The sequence below is a fragment of the Engraulis encrasicolus genome, chromosome 11 (assembly GCF_034702125.1).
Source record: "Engraulis encrasicolus isolate BLACKSEA-1 chromosome 11, IST_EnEncr_1.0, whole genome shotgun sequence".
Taxonomy (NCBI): Eukaryota; Metazoa; Chordata; class Actinopteri; order Clupeiformes; family Engraulidae; genus Engraulis; species Engraulis encrasicolus.
Window position 1 is genome coordinate 5,223,878 of NC_085867.1, and position 16,456 is coordinate 5,240,333.

At 40.2% G+C, this 16,456-nt stretch overlaps 1 long non-coding RNA gene across 1 annotated transcript; it reads left to right on the top strand.

Moving 5' to 3' along the window:
* The first annotated feature begins 4,569 nt into the window (after window positions 1-4,569).
* LOC134458740 (uncharacterized) lies at window positions 4,570-9,913 on the top strand. Its single transcript, XR_010036614.1, has 7 exons — window positions 4,570-4,751; window positions 6,391-6,493; window positions 6,616-6,714; window positions 7,530-7,634; window positions 7,981-8,082; window positions 8,926-8,998; window positions 9,386-9,913. It is a non-coding gene; the product is annotated as an uncharacterized LOC134458740 (long non-coding RNA).
* The last annotated feature ends 6,543 nt before the right edge of the window (window positions 9,914-16,456 follow it).

Here is a 16,456-nt window from a genome sequence, read left to right on the forward strand (position 1 = left end):
TGTCCTCAATCTTTCTCTTCCTCCATATCCAGTGTCTTTTTTCTCATCTCTCTCTCTCTCTCTCTCTCTCTCTCTCTCTCTCTCTCTCTCTCTCTCTCTCTCTCGCTCTCTCTCTTCCAATCCTTCCACCTCTCTTACTTGCACATTCTCTCAAATTAATTTCCCTATCACAAGGAAGAGGAGTCAAAAAAAGCACAAAAAAAAACAATCTTCTCTTGAAATGATTTCATAACAGCACTCAGTCTGTGGAGGTCTTTGTGCCACAAAGCTGCTGCACAGGCTCCTCTATGTGCTAATCACAGAGGTCATAGTGACATGAACATCTCCAGTTATTACATCCCCAGTGGAGCTCTTCTCACTAGGCACGGTTTTGATTAGGGCATTTTGCACAGATCTGTGCAGCGCTGTACTGTATGTGCACTGCGACTGTGTGAAACATTCTGATTAGAAACTGTGTCTGACCTGTCATACGGGAGTGACTTCTGTTGTGCATTTATGTCACATAGTGTGACCCAAGTTATCGAGCTTTTCTGCTGCGCAGTGGTGCAGTAGATGCTCTTTTCCACTGCCGGTTTTCTGGTAGACCTACAGCTCGACACAGCGTGACTCGGCCGCCACTTTTTGCTTCACGATGGAGCTGTGTCGTGCCCAATCGAAAACCGGCCGTGAAAGATATTCAATATTATTATGTGCACCCTGGCTGCACTGGCATGGGACCTCTTCCATGTCATCAGCTATCTCCTGATTGGCACTCATCTAGATGATGTGAATTGTGTGTGCAGTCTAAAAGTTTTGGAGGCAGTTCACTCCTCTCCCTGCTGCTTCTTGTTAAGACCAAAGTCAACAGTGTCAGCATTTCCTGTTTTGCATCAATCATGACCTCCGCAGGGTTTAATTTGGAGTACCTGTTTCAGTCCTAATGCAATCAGTGCCTGCAGAGTTGACTTGCATTGTTGTTAAGATTTCATGTTTTTTTGTTAATATTGTTTATGCATTCCCATCTCGCATTCAGAAAATGATTAAAACACAAATATTGTTTCACCAACAAGCATCAACAAGCAGAGAAACGAGGGGTCTTTGTAATGAGCACTGGGTGGATGAATAGAAACGGTTGCTGCCTCTGAGCAATGGCTGCCATTTATTCATGCTGACTGCACATAGCTGATTATCATCGACTCTCAAATCTGACCAAGAGCATAACAATGAACATTTCTCAAACGGTGTGGTTGACACGCCTCTCTTGGGTTGCTACTGGTTGATTGCATGCCGACAAAGTGGGAGGAGTTCCTGATTTTTCCGGAACTCAGAGACTATATTTGTGTTGCTCCTGGCCTGACTAGGAGCAACACTGAAGGTGTTGCGTCAGGAGAGCATGGCCTGGCTAGCAGATGGCATCTCTGATCGTTTTATGGCTGTTATCGACCATTACTCACATCACACTGCCCTGTACACTGTTCTCTATGTACACAATAGTGAGCAGTTTAACATAATAACTCTTTGTTAAGGCCGTGGTGTTATAGTTAGGGAGTTGGACTGAAGTTGGACAGAGTTGCATGTTCGAATCCCACCCTTACCTCTCCCTACATTTCCATCCATGGCTGAAGTGCCCTTGAGGGCATGTAACCCCACATTACTCAAACACCAATGTGCGTGCGATAAAAAAAGTTGCAACTAAATGTAATTTAATGAATAAATAGAAACTGTGGTAAAACAATGGTTAGTTTTCAGGGTAAAACCATGGTTAATTTTGCAGTTAAACCATAGTCAAACCATGATTGAGCCATGGTAAAAAAACCCCCCCCAAAAAACAGGAAAACCATGGTTTATGCTCGATATGTTTCGAAAGGGTACTGTGGCCTAACAGACAGGAACAAATAAAAAAACAAAGCATTTTTGAAGAAGAAACTGAGCCAAAAGTGTCTCTGAATGACATTACATTCATGCATGTAAATGCGGGGGAAAAAAGGCTCATGTATTTCAATGAGACATAAAACAATTTTAAAAAATGAATTTAAGAAATGGTTGTTTAGTTGAGTAGATTTCCATTAATATTGGCTAATTAGCTGTTCAACAATACCTCAATTAGCACGACGGGACCCCTCTGTGAGGTGGTGATGAATATGAAGTATCATTACAAGCAGGACCGCAGATACCATAGTTGTGACTGGTCCCAGGACACAGTCATCTGAAAGGGCCCCCCACTCAATATATACAATACGATATTCAACATCTGTTCTGAGAGAGAGAGAGAGAGAGAGAGAGAGAGAGAGAGAGAGAGAGAGAGAGAGAGAGAGAGAGAAAGAGCATTCACATGTGTAAAAGAGCAAGACACAAACACACAGATGCACAGGTGGCATAAGCCCAGGCATATTAAACCTCTCTCAAGCAACGTGCTGAAAACAAACACAGGCACAAATATTTACACAGTGCATACAATTCACAGATAAGTGAGCTTTGTAGAAAAAAAAAAAAACAGTCCTGTTGGAAGCACACAGAAGCATGCGTTGGAGGCACACAGCTGACAGAAGCAGAGTCATTAGTGGGAATAATGTAGAGCAGCTAGAAAAACATCACAGGGTGAACAGAACAGAGGAGGGAAGAGGAAAGGAAAAAAGAAACAACACACATAAGCATCCATAAGCACGCGCACGCACACGCGCACGCGCACGCACAGACACACACACACACACAACACACACACACACACACAGAGACGAGAGAGAGAGAGAGAGAGAGAGCACTACTAGATCACGTAAGTCACCCTCCATACTGGTATTTTAATCTTCAGCGTGTTCCTTTGATTGGATGGCTCAGGCATAGTAATCAAGAAAAAAGCACCCCACTAACCACCAGTACCACTCCCTTGATCATGCACCCAACCTCCTTCTCCCTCCTCCTCCTCCTCCTCCTTCTCCTCTTCCCATCCCTTCTGCTGCCTATTTCCCGCCACCAATCTATGGTCTAATTAATAGAAAGCTTGGAGAGGGCAACCTTCCTCCTCTTCCCAGGCCAATAGGGAAGCATAAATCAAGATCACTCTCTCCTCTTACATCTCACTCCCACACCCGCAGTGGAGCCGACATCAGGACGTGCTTGATGGTGCAGAGGACACACCCCGACACACACACACAGACACACACACACACACACACACACACACACACACACACACACACACACACACACACACACACACACACACACACACACACACACACACACACACACAATTAACGAAGATAGATTTTGTGCATGCGTGCATGTGCGTGAATGTACGTTTGGGAAGTGGGCTGAGGTGGAAAATATGGAGATATTCAGATGGATTGATATAGTAAATTGATGGAATGATTTTGGAGAGAAAGCAGGGGGTTGTGGGAAGTAGCCAAATGGACATTAATGGTGCTGCCTGCTTTTCTCAGTTAGTAGGAGGAAGATGAAAAACTACTTGCTCACACTAAGCCAACGTTACAGGCCTTTGCACATGATGAAAGGGCATTGAAAAGTAATTTGTGTAAAGGTATCTATGAAGACCACAGAAAAACTTGGCAAGGAAGACTAAGAATTGGCAGCAAATGAAGAAAAAGCTGTGTAATCACGTTCAAGTGAAAGTTCCAAGTTTCCAAGTACCCTGGCTTATTTGAACTAATGAAATTACTAAATGTGATTTGTTTCACCACTAGATTAAGGCTTCATTTAGATTTTCTGCCGTTATTTTTATAAATGGATACATTTATATTATTAATTGCATTTTCACGTTATTTGAATTTTTAAAAAATGAACATGGACTTATCCACCTTAGCACGTAGCTCTCTGTTATATGGATCAACCAAATGCATTGTTGTTGCGTGTGTGCATGTGTTCTCAGGGAAAGGCTTTGGTATGGGACCTTTTGGGTAGTTTAGAAATTGTTATTGTCCTAAATTGGCCCAGTGAATGCCTGATAGAGGGCCTTGCAAGATTCTTACTTGAGAATGCACAGGACATTTTGGGTTTATAGCTTGACTGCCTGACTTGAAAAGGCATTAGTAAAGGTTGAATTTAGCTGGAAGGCCTGTCTTTCACTTCGTACAAAGCGCCTGGCATCCCTGCTGTTGGGTGGAATCTTTGTGTGAAGTTTTAATACTATTGATCCTGTCTTCAACCAGTCATGGCTGGAATTCAGAATCGTGGCTGGAATTTCAGCCTTGTCCCTCTTTTGGCTGGTTGAGAAGAAAAATTGTGACAAAAGGCATGCTGTTTCAAAATATTTTGTGCAGAGGCAAGGTGGCTAGCTAGTACTAGCCTGCCAGCCAAGACCCCATGTGACAANCAGGAAAGAATTGAGATAAGGTGCATTGCCGGGACTTGTACTGTACACCTCATCTCTGTGTTATCAGGCTGGATTCCTACACCCTTAAAAGAGATTGGTTAAAAAAGTGACTAATCTCGTTGGTTGAGGCAATATTGGTCAAATTAACTGTGACATTGGTAACTATTAAACAAACAAATTGGTTATCTAACAACTAATATCATTGGTTAAGAACAAATTGGTTGACTTAACATAGATATTGGTTAACTTTAATAACAGATTGGTTGAAAAATGACTAATATCATTGGTTAAGCAAATGTTAACTAAGAGATTGGTAACTGACGCAGGTCTGACGCTCAACGTCAAGTACGTAACTCTGCTTCTCAATTTTCTGACAAAGCCGCCATCTTGGTGCTGCAGGAAAGCCGTTTGAGATATTGGTGGAATTCAAACACTTTGTGAGGTAAGTTCGTTTATTTTCAATGTTTCGTTAATAATTTCAAGACAATGCCAAATATACAGTGAATAACGAAACAGTTTCTTGTTCAGGATGGTAATTTGCAATGAATTTGTCTTCAGACCATACCTCCGCTAACAGGCCACTATTATAACTACCGGTAGGCTAACTTAGCCCTAGGTTGGTTTCACAACGTTGTTGGAAAGTTTGTGTTTTGTTAGAAACAAACTCTACGAAATTTACAATATAGATTTGCTCCGAAAGAGCTATAAAACTTGTCCAGTGGTGCCAAAACACCCATGTCAGAGTCAAGACCTAGCTAAATGTCCGCTAGCAACATAGCTATCAGTGGTTTCTGGAGGAGGGCCGAAGGGAGTGCTTCCCCGCCGGCCAGAGATTGTTTGCGCCGGCCTCTTCACCTGAAAGAGCTAGCGCTGCATGATGAGGTGGTTCGCTAGCAACAATTAGCTATAGTCTAACGGTTAAATCATGTTGCCTTTGTTGAGGGATGTTTGAAATAGCCCGATGTATTCATAACTGAATATTGGTTTCTTGTTAGAAACGAACACATTTTGGATATAATTTTGTTCTGAAGTTACAACATGCTAAGTTAGTGTTGTAAGACTGTTGGCGCCAAAGTTAAGAGCTAGCTAAATGTCCGCTAGCAACATTAGAGCTAGCCAAACTGAATAATGAATCTCTTGTCCGCTAGCAACATTAGCTAGCTAAAGTCTTTTTTTTTGTTAGAAACGAACTCCCTTTGAGTATAATTATGCTCTGAAGATATCCAGTTAATGTACTTGAGCCAAAGTAAAACACAAATACCAGAGAGAAGAGCTAGCTAGAAGTTCGTTAGCAACACCAGCTTATCTTTTAGCTGACTCAGAAGCTTGAAGTAGCCACAACTTATGCCTGATTTTTATTGTTAGAAACGAACTCATTTTGACTATACACTTGCTCTGAAGTATGTTTTAACACATGTGCCTTTCCCTGTTCGTTGTGTAAAGGAGAGTAAGTAAACTGATTCTGAACTTGTTATTGTGCACACAGTGTGCTGTTTTGTCCCATTCTGTTACTGCCAACTCTGTGGGCTGTTCTCTCTGTTCAGGGAGAAACCACTGTCAGCCATCAGATCGTGTTCTTTTCAATAAATAGGCATTACCTATTTGACAGATTTCTCCTGAAATAATGAGCCCAGAAACACCCAGATGTGTAGAGTGCTTAATTTTTGGCTTGATCAAAGATGCTTAATTTGTATGGTTACTGCAATAAATATTTAGATTTCTTTGCCCATCCTTTTTGGATCTACTAGTGGGCCTAGTGATTTTAGAGGTCTTAACAAGTGGGCTATGCATCAGATTTCATTTCAAGTGATGGGTAAAATATCCAGAAAGATATATAATCTGTTCTTTTTGCCCTCTAGTTTAGCACACTGAATTCTTTGAGCCATCTGGTGTCAATCCGTGTGGGAAAATGATCAATGAAAACAATTTAAGAAATGCATCTTATAGATGTTTCATATTGTAGCCTTATTCAGCCTATTGTGTCATGGTGGTGTTATCATTTTTCAAACTTTATTTTTGTGTAATAATTAGGCATATTGATACATAATCATGTTCATGTTCTGTGCTGTCTTGCTTTGCAGATGACAGAATATTGCTGAAGGATCCTACATGGAAGCTGGCTGATTACACGGAGTGATTCCTCTGGTGTGGTGTACCTCAGAGAAATAAACACTGTTGCAAGAGGTGAGTTTATAAAGTCACACAAAACCTATCCATGTATTTTTAAAAAGTCAAAGTTCTAACTTGCTCTGTATTTCATGCTGTCAATATGAGATGCATACTAATGTTGTGTGTTATTATTGCAGCTGAGAAGATGGCCAAGATATCCTTATTGCTGGATGGTAGCTCTGGTCGTAGTGGACCATATCTGCAAATGCTTCTGAACATTGACAGAATTTCTAAAGGTTAGCAACCATTCACAAATTTACACCACATGTATGTGTGTTTCAAATGTCTTAACAGTTTGAAGCACACACTGTTAATCAGAGATGCGTCCTGATCATGCCGTGTGTTATTTTGAGAGGATAGTTAAGGAATAATGGCAGCGCTGCCTGGTTACAGTACATTGATCCCCTTTGTAGCACCATGTCTAAAATGCTGAGAAAAATCAGTTTGTAAATGTAAGCATTTTTTTTATAACTCTGCACCAAATGTGTGTTTCAAATGTCTACTATCTAATAGTCTGAATAACACACTCATACATGACATGACCAATATGTTATGTGCTCGGAGCGGCAGTTTACAAACGCACCCTTAGTGCCTTCTGCTGTTAGGCCAATGGCACTGAGCCCACCGTTTCATTGATTGGAGTATTTGGGTTACATTTTGTCAATTTGTTGTATTTTCCAGGATCGTTGAGGACTCCTCCTCTATGCGTGACATCTTAGATTAGATTTAGATTTAGATTTAATTTCAAGTGATGAGTAAAATATCCAGAAAGATACATAATCTGCTCTTTTTGCCCTCCAGTTTAGCACACTGAATTCTTTGAGCCATCTGTTGTCAATCCGTCTGGGAAAATGATCAATGATATAAAACAAACAAACAAAAAAAAACATTTTACATGTATACAGACATGTATCTTTTAGATGTTTCATACTCTAGGCCATCATATTGTGTCGTGGTGGTGACGGTGTTATCATTTTTCATTATTTTCTTGTAATAATTAGGCCTATAAATGCATAATCATGTTCATGTTTTGTGCTGTCATGCTTTGCAGATGACTGAGAATATTACTGAAGGATCCTACATGGAAGCTGTCTGATTACACTGAGTGATTCCTCTGGTGTGGTGTACCTCAGAGAAATAAACACTGTTGCAAGAGGTGAGTTTTAAGTTCATGAATTCACACAAAACCAATCCATGTCAGGGCTTTTTCTGAACGGGAAATAGGGGCGCTCCACCCTCATACCTCCGTGGGTGCACCCTCATACTTTTATTTTTATATATACATATTTGAGCACCCCAAGTAAATTTCTCATTCACGGGGGGGGACGACACCCCCCTTCACCCCCGAAACCTGCCATGATGCTCCCTCATGCCAAAAAATCCTACAAAAAGCCCTGCATGTATTTTTATAAAAGTCAAAGTGCTAAACATGCTATGTATTTCATGCTGTCAATATGAGATGCAAATTAATGTTGTGTGTTGTGTGTTAATGTTGTGTGCAGCTCAGAAGATATCCTTATTGCTGGATGGTTGCTCTCTGGTCGTACTTGAGCCCCCTGGACCATGTCTGCAAATGCTTCTGAACATTGACAGAATTTCTAAAGGTTAGCAACCATTCACAAATGTACACCACATGTATGTGTGTTTCAAATGTCTTAACAGTTTGAACCACACACTGTTAATCAGAGATGCATCCTGTTCATCTTGTGTGTTATTTTGAGAGGATAGATCGCCAGCGACCCTATTCACTTGCTGAAAATGCTTAAATACATCATAACAACATTGCTATGACATTACATAGAGCCATAACGCTGCACTACAGGGTTAAGGATGGCAGCTGCCTGGTTACAGTACATTGATCCCCTTTGTAGCACCATGTCTAAAAATACTGAAAAAAAAACAGTTTCTAAATATACCGGTAAGCAAATTTTAATAAATCTGCACCAAATGTGTGTTTCAAATGTCTACTATCTAACAGTCTGAATAACACACTCGTACACAGTGGTGGACAAAGTAAAAGTACTTTTGTGGTGTAATTACAACAGTAGCACATGATATTACATAGCTGTTAAACCGTTTGCTCCAGTATACCTACCTATTGAGATAGACTGTGTTATTACTGAAAAACAATAAAAACCTAACAAGAACCCACCACAAACTCAATCCAACCTGTGCAGAATCAGCTCGTCGTAAGACAAGTACATTGGTCTACTTTTTACTCAGATAAGTTACCTGTGTTGGAAAGAAACTGTTTTTTTTTGTTTTTTTTTTACTTTTACTTTGTCCACCACTGCTCATACATGACATTACCAATTGTTTTGTGCTCAGAGCGGCAGTTTACAAACGCACCCTTGGTGCCTTCTGCTGTTAGGCCTATGACACTGAGCCCACCGTTTCATTGAGTGGAGTATTTGGGTTACGTTTTCTCAATTTGTTGTATTTTTCAGGATCGCTGAGGACTCCCCCTCCATGCGTGACATCTTTGAGAAATTTCCACGCTTTCTGGAGATGCCAAGTTTGGTACGTCTGCCAGACATTTTTTAACCTTTATTTAGAAAGAACAAGTCACGATATAGTTGTGTGCATTGTTGATTTTGGCTATACTTGGTGTTAATTAAGCTTCCTGATACTGCATGATTTATACCGTTCACTCAGTAGAGTAAAGCTTTCTATATAACCTGTTAAAACAGGGCGTTATAAATTTTGTGGTTACCAGAATGGCAATTACTGAGCATTACTAAAGGCCCTATGTTATGTCATAGTAGAGTAGTACTGGCAATTAACCTTTCAATGACTATTACAGCATGTTTCAGATGGTATGGCGTGCATTATGGGGCTAAGCACCATTGATGTATCTCTCTCTCTCTCTCTTTCTCTCTCTCTCTCAAATCTTACAAATTCTTTCAGACTGGAACCAACTTTGCATCCCTCGGCACTGACACTGAGAAGGTTTCAAGGACCCCACTACTAGGAGGCGAGAGTTTGACACGGCAGTGTCATCACTGCCATGGATGACAATGTAACCATTCCTGTTGCTGATTGCCTGACTTGCGCAGTGACAAGCTTTTCATGCTCTACTGGGTGTGTAACTTGGCATATCCACCACAGTTTAACTCTGTTTTTGCCTCTTTTGAATATGTGTCCGATATAACCATCTCAACCAAAAAGTGGGCCAAGGTACTGGAACATTTCTCACTTCAAGTTGCTCTGTAGTCACTGGACATTTTTTAAAACATCTACGCAAACACCACCACTCCACACCATGTGTATTTTAATTACTTCTGATTCCACTGACATGCAGACTACATCCTATGCAGATTCAGGTAATTTACCTGGTACTGGAGAAACAGCATTGTATGCCATTCTAAGTGATACTTGCCTCCTTGTTTTGCAAAAATGTACTGTTCTTTGAATATAACTTAAAGTAAGATCATGTTGACTCCTAACAGGTTTTCTCCGGTTGTCAAGCACAACCTTAAAGTTTTGTAAGTAAGTAATAGTCACAGGATATGCATGCATTTGTAATTTGAATTTTCGTCGAAAACGGCTCACCAAGCATAAAATGTTACCTCTGCTTTTGTTTTTTTCTTAATACCAGCCTGTCTTTTTGTTGTGCCCACACAACTTTACCATCATCAGTGTTGGGAAGGAACAGATTGCTGTAAGTTACTGTATCCCCATCCTTTCAGATCAGTGCTTTAAAGCCTTTTGAAATTAAATTGTTAATAAACTTTGTGAAAACAAACTCAAATCTTGGTTATTGGTTATGATTGATATAGCTTTGAAACTGTTAATTTGGAGTGAAGTAATTGCAGTGTCCATCTAACCAAGCAAATCGGTTAAAATTTTAACCAATATCTGTGTCGGACACATATTAATCGAAGAAATTGGTCAAAACAACCATTGGGGGATTGGTACATTTTTGACTTATAAAGATTGGTTAAACATAACCAATCTATTGGTCAAAACAACCGATTTGGAATTGGTTAGTTTTTTAACCGATCTAGATTGGTTGAAATTTTAACTGAAGTCTAATCGGTTATTTTGACTAATATTTTTCTCGGACACATATTAATCGAACAGATCGGTTAAAAACTACTAATTTTTTGTTTATTTTAACCAATCTTTTTTAAGAGTGTATGTGCTCTCGTGCTGGTGGCTGTTCCAGCTAGTGTTGCCAGATGTGTCTGACCAAATCCCGCCCAAAAGCTTCTCAAAAACCGCCAAAATGTGCTAAATTCCGCCCAAATTCAACAATTTACATTGACTTCTATGGGCCCAAAACGGCTGAAAAAAACGCCAATTTTCCCCGTTTTTACCCGCAGACGCTCATCCTAAGTAGCACAACTGGGCAGGCACCCGCCCAATCTGGCAACACTGGTTCCCGCACCTAATTGCGAACCGGCCAGCGTGTTCACGCTACAGATCTTAGCATTCGCAAACCGGGAAGTTGGTTCGCAATGCGAACCGTAAAAATACTTCTCTGCAAACTGTGACGACAACGTGAACGTCAGCAGGTTCATCTGTGTAACACGGTCAGGTGCGGAAAAGTTCAGAGCCCCGTCATGAACACTGGCGGTTTGCAGGTGAGCACTTTAGTGCTGAACATCGGCACCGGCACCATTCTGGTCGGCCTGAAAACAGTATATGAGGCTCCATTGCAGCACCTCCAAGCTGCCCTAATTTAGAGAATGGCTTTGATTTTCATTATAATTTATTATTATAATTCCCATCCGTCCTAGGGAGGCTCCGAGAAAGAGAGAGAGAGAGAGAGAGAGAGAGAGAGAGAGAGAGAGAGAGAGAGAGAGAAAGAGAGATGCACGGCTGCGGGGGCCAACAGTAAATCTGTTGCAACACCACTCAATCCCCCTCCACCATAGCCAACCCACCTCACCCTCCTCACCCTGCCCCACAGACAGCCATTATGGCCATTACGAAATCACAGCACAGCACAGTGCAGCACTATCATCCTATATATAGAGAGAAGGGTGGTGGTGGTGTTGGGGAGGTAGAGTAGCCCAGGGGTCTAATGGCCAAATGCAGACAAATGGCTGTGGGACTCTAATGAGAGGACCTGTACAATGGGCCGAAGTTTGGAAAGTACTGCTGAGGACTCAGCACTGCTTTTAAGAGGAAATAAACTATGAAGGAGCCATTACGCAAGAAACAAAGAAAAACAGTCTTTGTGTCAGTCATAAGAACATTCCTCTGCACAAATTAGATAATTGCACGTTATAAGCACTTAATTAGCATGTTGTTACTATGTTATTATCATGTTATTACCGTACTATTTCCATGTCACCAGCGCCTGAAGCTCTAGTGTGCGAATTTGAGATGGCAGTTCAGAATGATATTGTTCGGTTTTGTTTTCAGCTACTTCTTTGGCATGTTGCATCATTCATGTGTACATTGGGAAACTCCAGACTTGTGTTTGAATAGGCCTATGTGAGGATTTATTGAGGACACAGACATTGTTTTGTTTTTCCTCGCTACTTTTTCTGACATGTTTTTGGAAACAAGGCCCATATTGTCACTTTTTTGTTTTGTTTTCTCAATAAACCTTTTATGTGTTTCTATGGTGGTGTTCTACTTTATGGCTCTACAGTAGCAGTAGACTGTTAGCTCTCTGCATGATTAAATAATGAATGTTGAGAGGAAACAGATGTGTAAGCTAGGCCTATTTACTGTAGATGCTTTCGTGACAATGTTTTAGTATTAGATTAATTAGGCTACATCTCTTTTTAGAACTACTTAAGACACATTTTTTTTTCTCATCTATTAAACACAGTATAGGGTTTATGTAAGGATTACAAGTAAGGGGTATGGTATCCTTAAATTAAACTGTAAATAAGAAGAAAGATAAAGAGAAGACAGTCAAGCACTTTAATTTTGTGTTGTTGATTGTGTGTATAGCATATGAAATGTGATACTGTGGGCTTGCATATAAAGATGGAATTGCCTCCATGAACAAAGTTCATAACCACACTATAAAGATTTTCTGCAGTCGGAAAAAAGTGGTTTTTGGAATGTTTGCACGTGACCTTCTTTGCCTTAAATTGTGTCAGTATGACCAATATTAGTGTCCCTTTTAGTCCCACTACTGTATACGGTCACATTTTGAACCACGGTTGGCTGGAAACCAACCAATTACTAGAAAAAGTCTTATTACATATCTTTAACTGTCTTTCAAAAAATGGTCAGTGCCAGACAGGCTATTTTGATAGACAGGCTATTTTCAAGATGAAAAAAATCAAACAATTATGTAGTGACTACATATAAAAAGTGTCTTTTTTCTTCACCAATGTCAAATAGAAAAGGTTTTGACCTCACACTGAAATTGTCAACTCTGAATCAGCCAAAATTGACCGGCAAACACAGTGTTATTCTGAGACCCAATTATCAGCCAAAAGGTGTGACTATTAAATATAATGGATTTAATCACAGCTTTTGTGTGATTGTCTGCATGTTAGAGAGGAACAATACATGATCCAGAATCGTTTAACGTATTGGAGAGGAATCCATAGGGGACTTGATCCAGGCCCATTATCTCTTGGTAGCCTGTTACAGCAGGTGACCTTGTAATTGCACCAAATCTATTCCATCATTACTGCTGCCTCCTCCATTATGAGGCTGCAGGGTACAGAGAGCCAATGGAGACGTCCAGACTGCCCCTTTGAGAGACCTCTCCAATAGTGTCTGATGCTGAATACCTTATGAATAACCTGGCATTTCTCTGTCTTTCTCTCCTTCACACACACACGCACACACACACACACACACACACACACACACACACACACACACACACACACACACACACACACACACACACACACACACACACACACACACACACACACACGCACACACACAAGCACACCAACAGCAACCTTTCAAGTGTCGTAGCATGTGCTTCCTTTGGGGGCCATAGCAGGGGAGTGCAGGGGTTGGTATGGGAGAGCAGAGGGTAGTGGGGTGTGTAATGGCCTCAGTTTATTAAAAGAAATGACATGTCACAGTGAGCCTCTGCTCCTGACCCACTGGGGTGACTGCTGTCTACACTCCCTCCCCCCTTACATACTGTATGTTATAGGGAATGGCATGTTGACACACCAGCGTTTATTAGCCCCATGGTCCAGCGGAAGGCACTGTATCAAATGTGTAGCAAACATTTTGATTACATTTTTAATTGCATGCCGTTTTGGCACTTAGTGGTAACAGCAGTCTCTCTTGAGCACCCATATGTCGCTGCTCTGAATAGCTCAGAAGCTTCTTTAAATCATTTGCTGCTTGATTAACTAAGGGTGGACTCCAGAATTACGTGGACTCGACTATTTCCATGGGAAATACTGCTTTGAAAATAGATCAAAATAAATGGGGGAACTCCAAAAGGCAGTGACACTATCAGGGACGTGCACAGGAATTTCAAAGGGCAGTTGCTCTAACCTGAAGAAAGGGCAACCCCCCCCCCCCAAAAAAAAAAAAAAAAACATCAACAATGAGCGGCCTTCAGAATTTTTAGGAAACTGCACCATGGGTATTATTATTTTTAGTAGTAGTAGTAGTAGAAGTAGTATATTATTGTCATAATTATTAATATCTTTTATTGTATAGTATCCTGAATATGCGTACCATATGATATAACATGCTAGTTTTTAAACATGTAGGCCTACCTATTAATCATATCAGAGATGATCAGCCTTATGCCCACCTGCCCTAAATGTCTCCTGATCCACATTTCCTCATGTGTGGTATGTGGCTGCCCCTAAATTAAATGAAATTATGAGAAAAAGCCTTGATAGTTTTTAAACCTGTATCAGTCACAGAGATTATCAGTCTTATGCCTACCTGCCCTATGTGCAGAGGTCTGTGGCTCTGAGTCATCCTCATCTTAAATGAAATGAAATGATGAGTAAATTAATAGGCTAAATATGAGGATGCTTAATCAATTAACCCACTGTCATCTTTATAATCCTTTATAATCCTTGTAGCAGCCAAAGTAGACTTTAAGTTATAATAAATAGAAATAGTTAAAAATTGTCAAAAAGATCATTTAATTTGAATTTGAAATTTAATTAATAGGCATATTCCATGATTAAAATGATGAATATTATATAGGAAAGCTAAAACAATAAGAATTCACAGGTTTAGGTCATTTGTTGGGTCTTTTGTAGCCTATATTAAAAATGTGTACTGTCGCTTTAAGAAAGGACGAGCCGGCTTTCATTTCAGATCGCAAAGAACCGTGGCGTGGGAGCACCAGTTCTTATATGTTGCTCTGAAGCTCCGAGCTTCTCGCAGACTTTATAACCTTTTATTTTCATTACAGATATTTTAGTTAGTTCATGCACATTTTGTAGGCCTATTTCTTGAGAAGAACAATAAACGTCAGTTATCACGTGGAGTGGATTTATTTCAATTACATGGACATTGACAGTGGAAACAGTAGCCTATCTTTGGGTCGGAGAATAGGCTATATCAGCGTAAGAAAACGCACTTTCCTAGCGGTCTCACCAAGATCAAACCTCTACAATCCTGAAAAAGATTCTCTGCCTCACCTGCACCTGTTCATTTTTTTCGCAGCCAACTCTGCAGAGATGTGCTTCCTTTAGCTAGCCTACCCCCTTAAGTTCTCTCTTGCTTGATAAAACGACATGTCATCTGCATGTTTCTTAGTTGGGTCAGCCTTCCACAAAACAACCTGAGCCATGTAAAACGTTGACTGCAAGCAAGCTAGCTGGCTGTCGTATTCCCCCAATATCTGAACGTGGCACACCCCGGCTGTCAGATTATTTAGGATCAAACGTCCTAAACTCGAGATCGGCTTTAACCCTTTAATGCATAAGCCATTGGACTCACACTAACGCATAACATGGGTCTAAATAGACCCGCATTCATTTCCAATGTGTTTCTGAGCATTAATCATGTATTCTCTCACGCAACTTCAAAAACCAATACATTTTATCCCATAATTCTTCTAAAAGTAATTACATAGGTGGTCCTTAATTCAAAAAAGTATTTTTTAAAATGTTCTTATATTTTTATTTTACAAATAAACAAGAATTTGGAATTAAATCACTAATTTCTAGACATGGATCGAAAATGGCCCGCATTCATTTCTAATGGAAGTCTAAATCTTTCACTATAATAACTTCCACAATTAATGTATTTTAATAGCTAATGGATTAAAAGTTGTGATTTAGGCTGTTTTAATGCACAAAATGGGTGTTATTTTTTGTATCTTATATAAATAAACACACAAATAATTTCCCCCATTATTGCAGACATAGCCTAAGTCTGAAGTGTTTCATGTTAGGAACTAAAATATATTTTAAAGGATTCCAGTCAGGAACAAATAAACTGCAGACAGTTTTTGACCACTGTTGACCACTGCTGACCTATTGGATTCCAGGTCATGCATATTTGTGTAATAAGAGACGTGTAATCGGAGGAGCCCAATAGCCTATATCAGGGCATAATTAATGTGCATAATTATTAGGCAACTTTGCTTTCCTATGGGAAAATATGCCACAAAAGACATCTAACAAACTCCAAAAATACTATAAACAATTTTGATGTCTTCCAGAGGGGTGTGGCTGTCTTGAAATATTGGTCACATTCGTCTAAAGCACTGTTACAAAGCCATCAGTGTCACATGACATGAGCTCACAAAGTCACTGCCAGATTTAGAAGAATTGAAGATGAAACTACCACAAAAGTATTACCTGCAGTGCTGTTATATTCCAGAACTGAAACCTACATTGAGTGTCCACAAGAACATTGTATTCAGCACTCAGAGACATGGCCAAGGTAAAACAGGCTGAAACCCGAGGACCACTCAACAAGAAACTTAAGTCAAGACTGGGTCAAGAAATGTCTTTAGACAGTTTTTTTCAATGGTTTTATGAACTAGTGAAGGTGACTGTTAATGGACCAGGTAGATGAGTCTATGGCTAAATCATCAATGTGCACACTTAC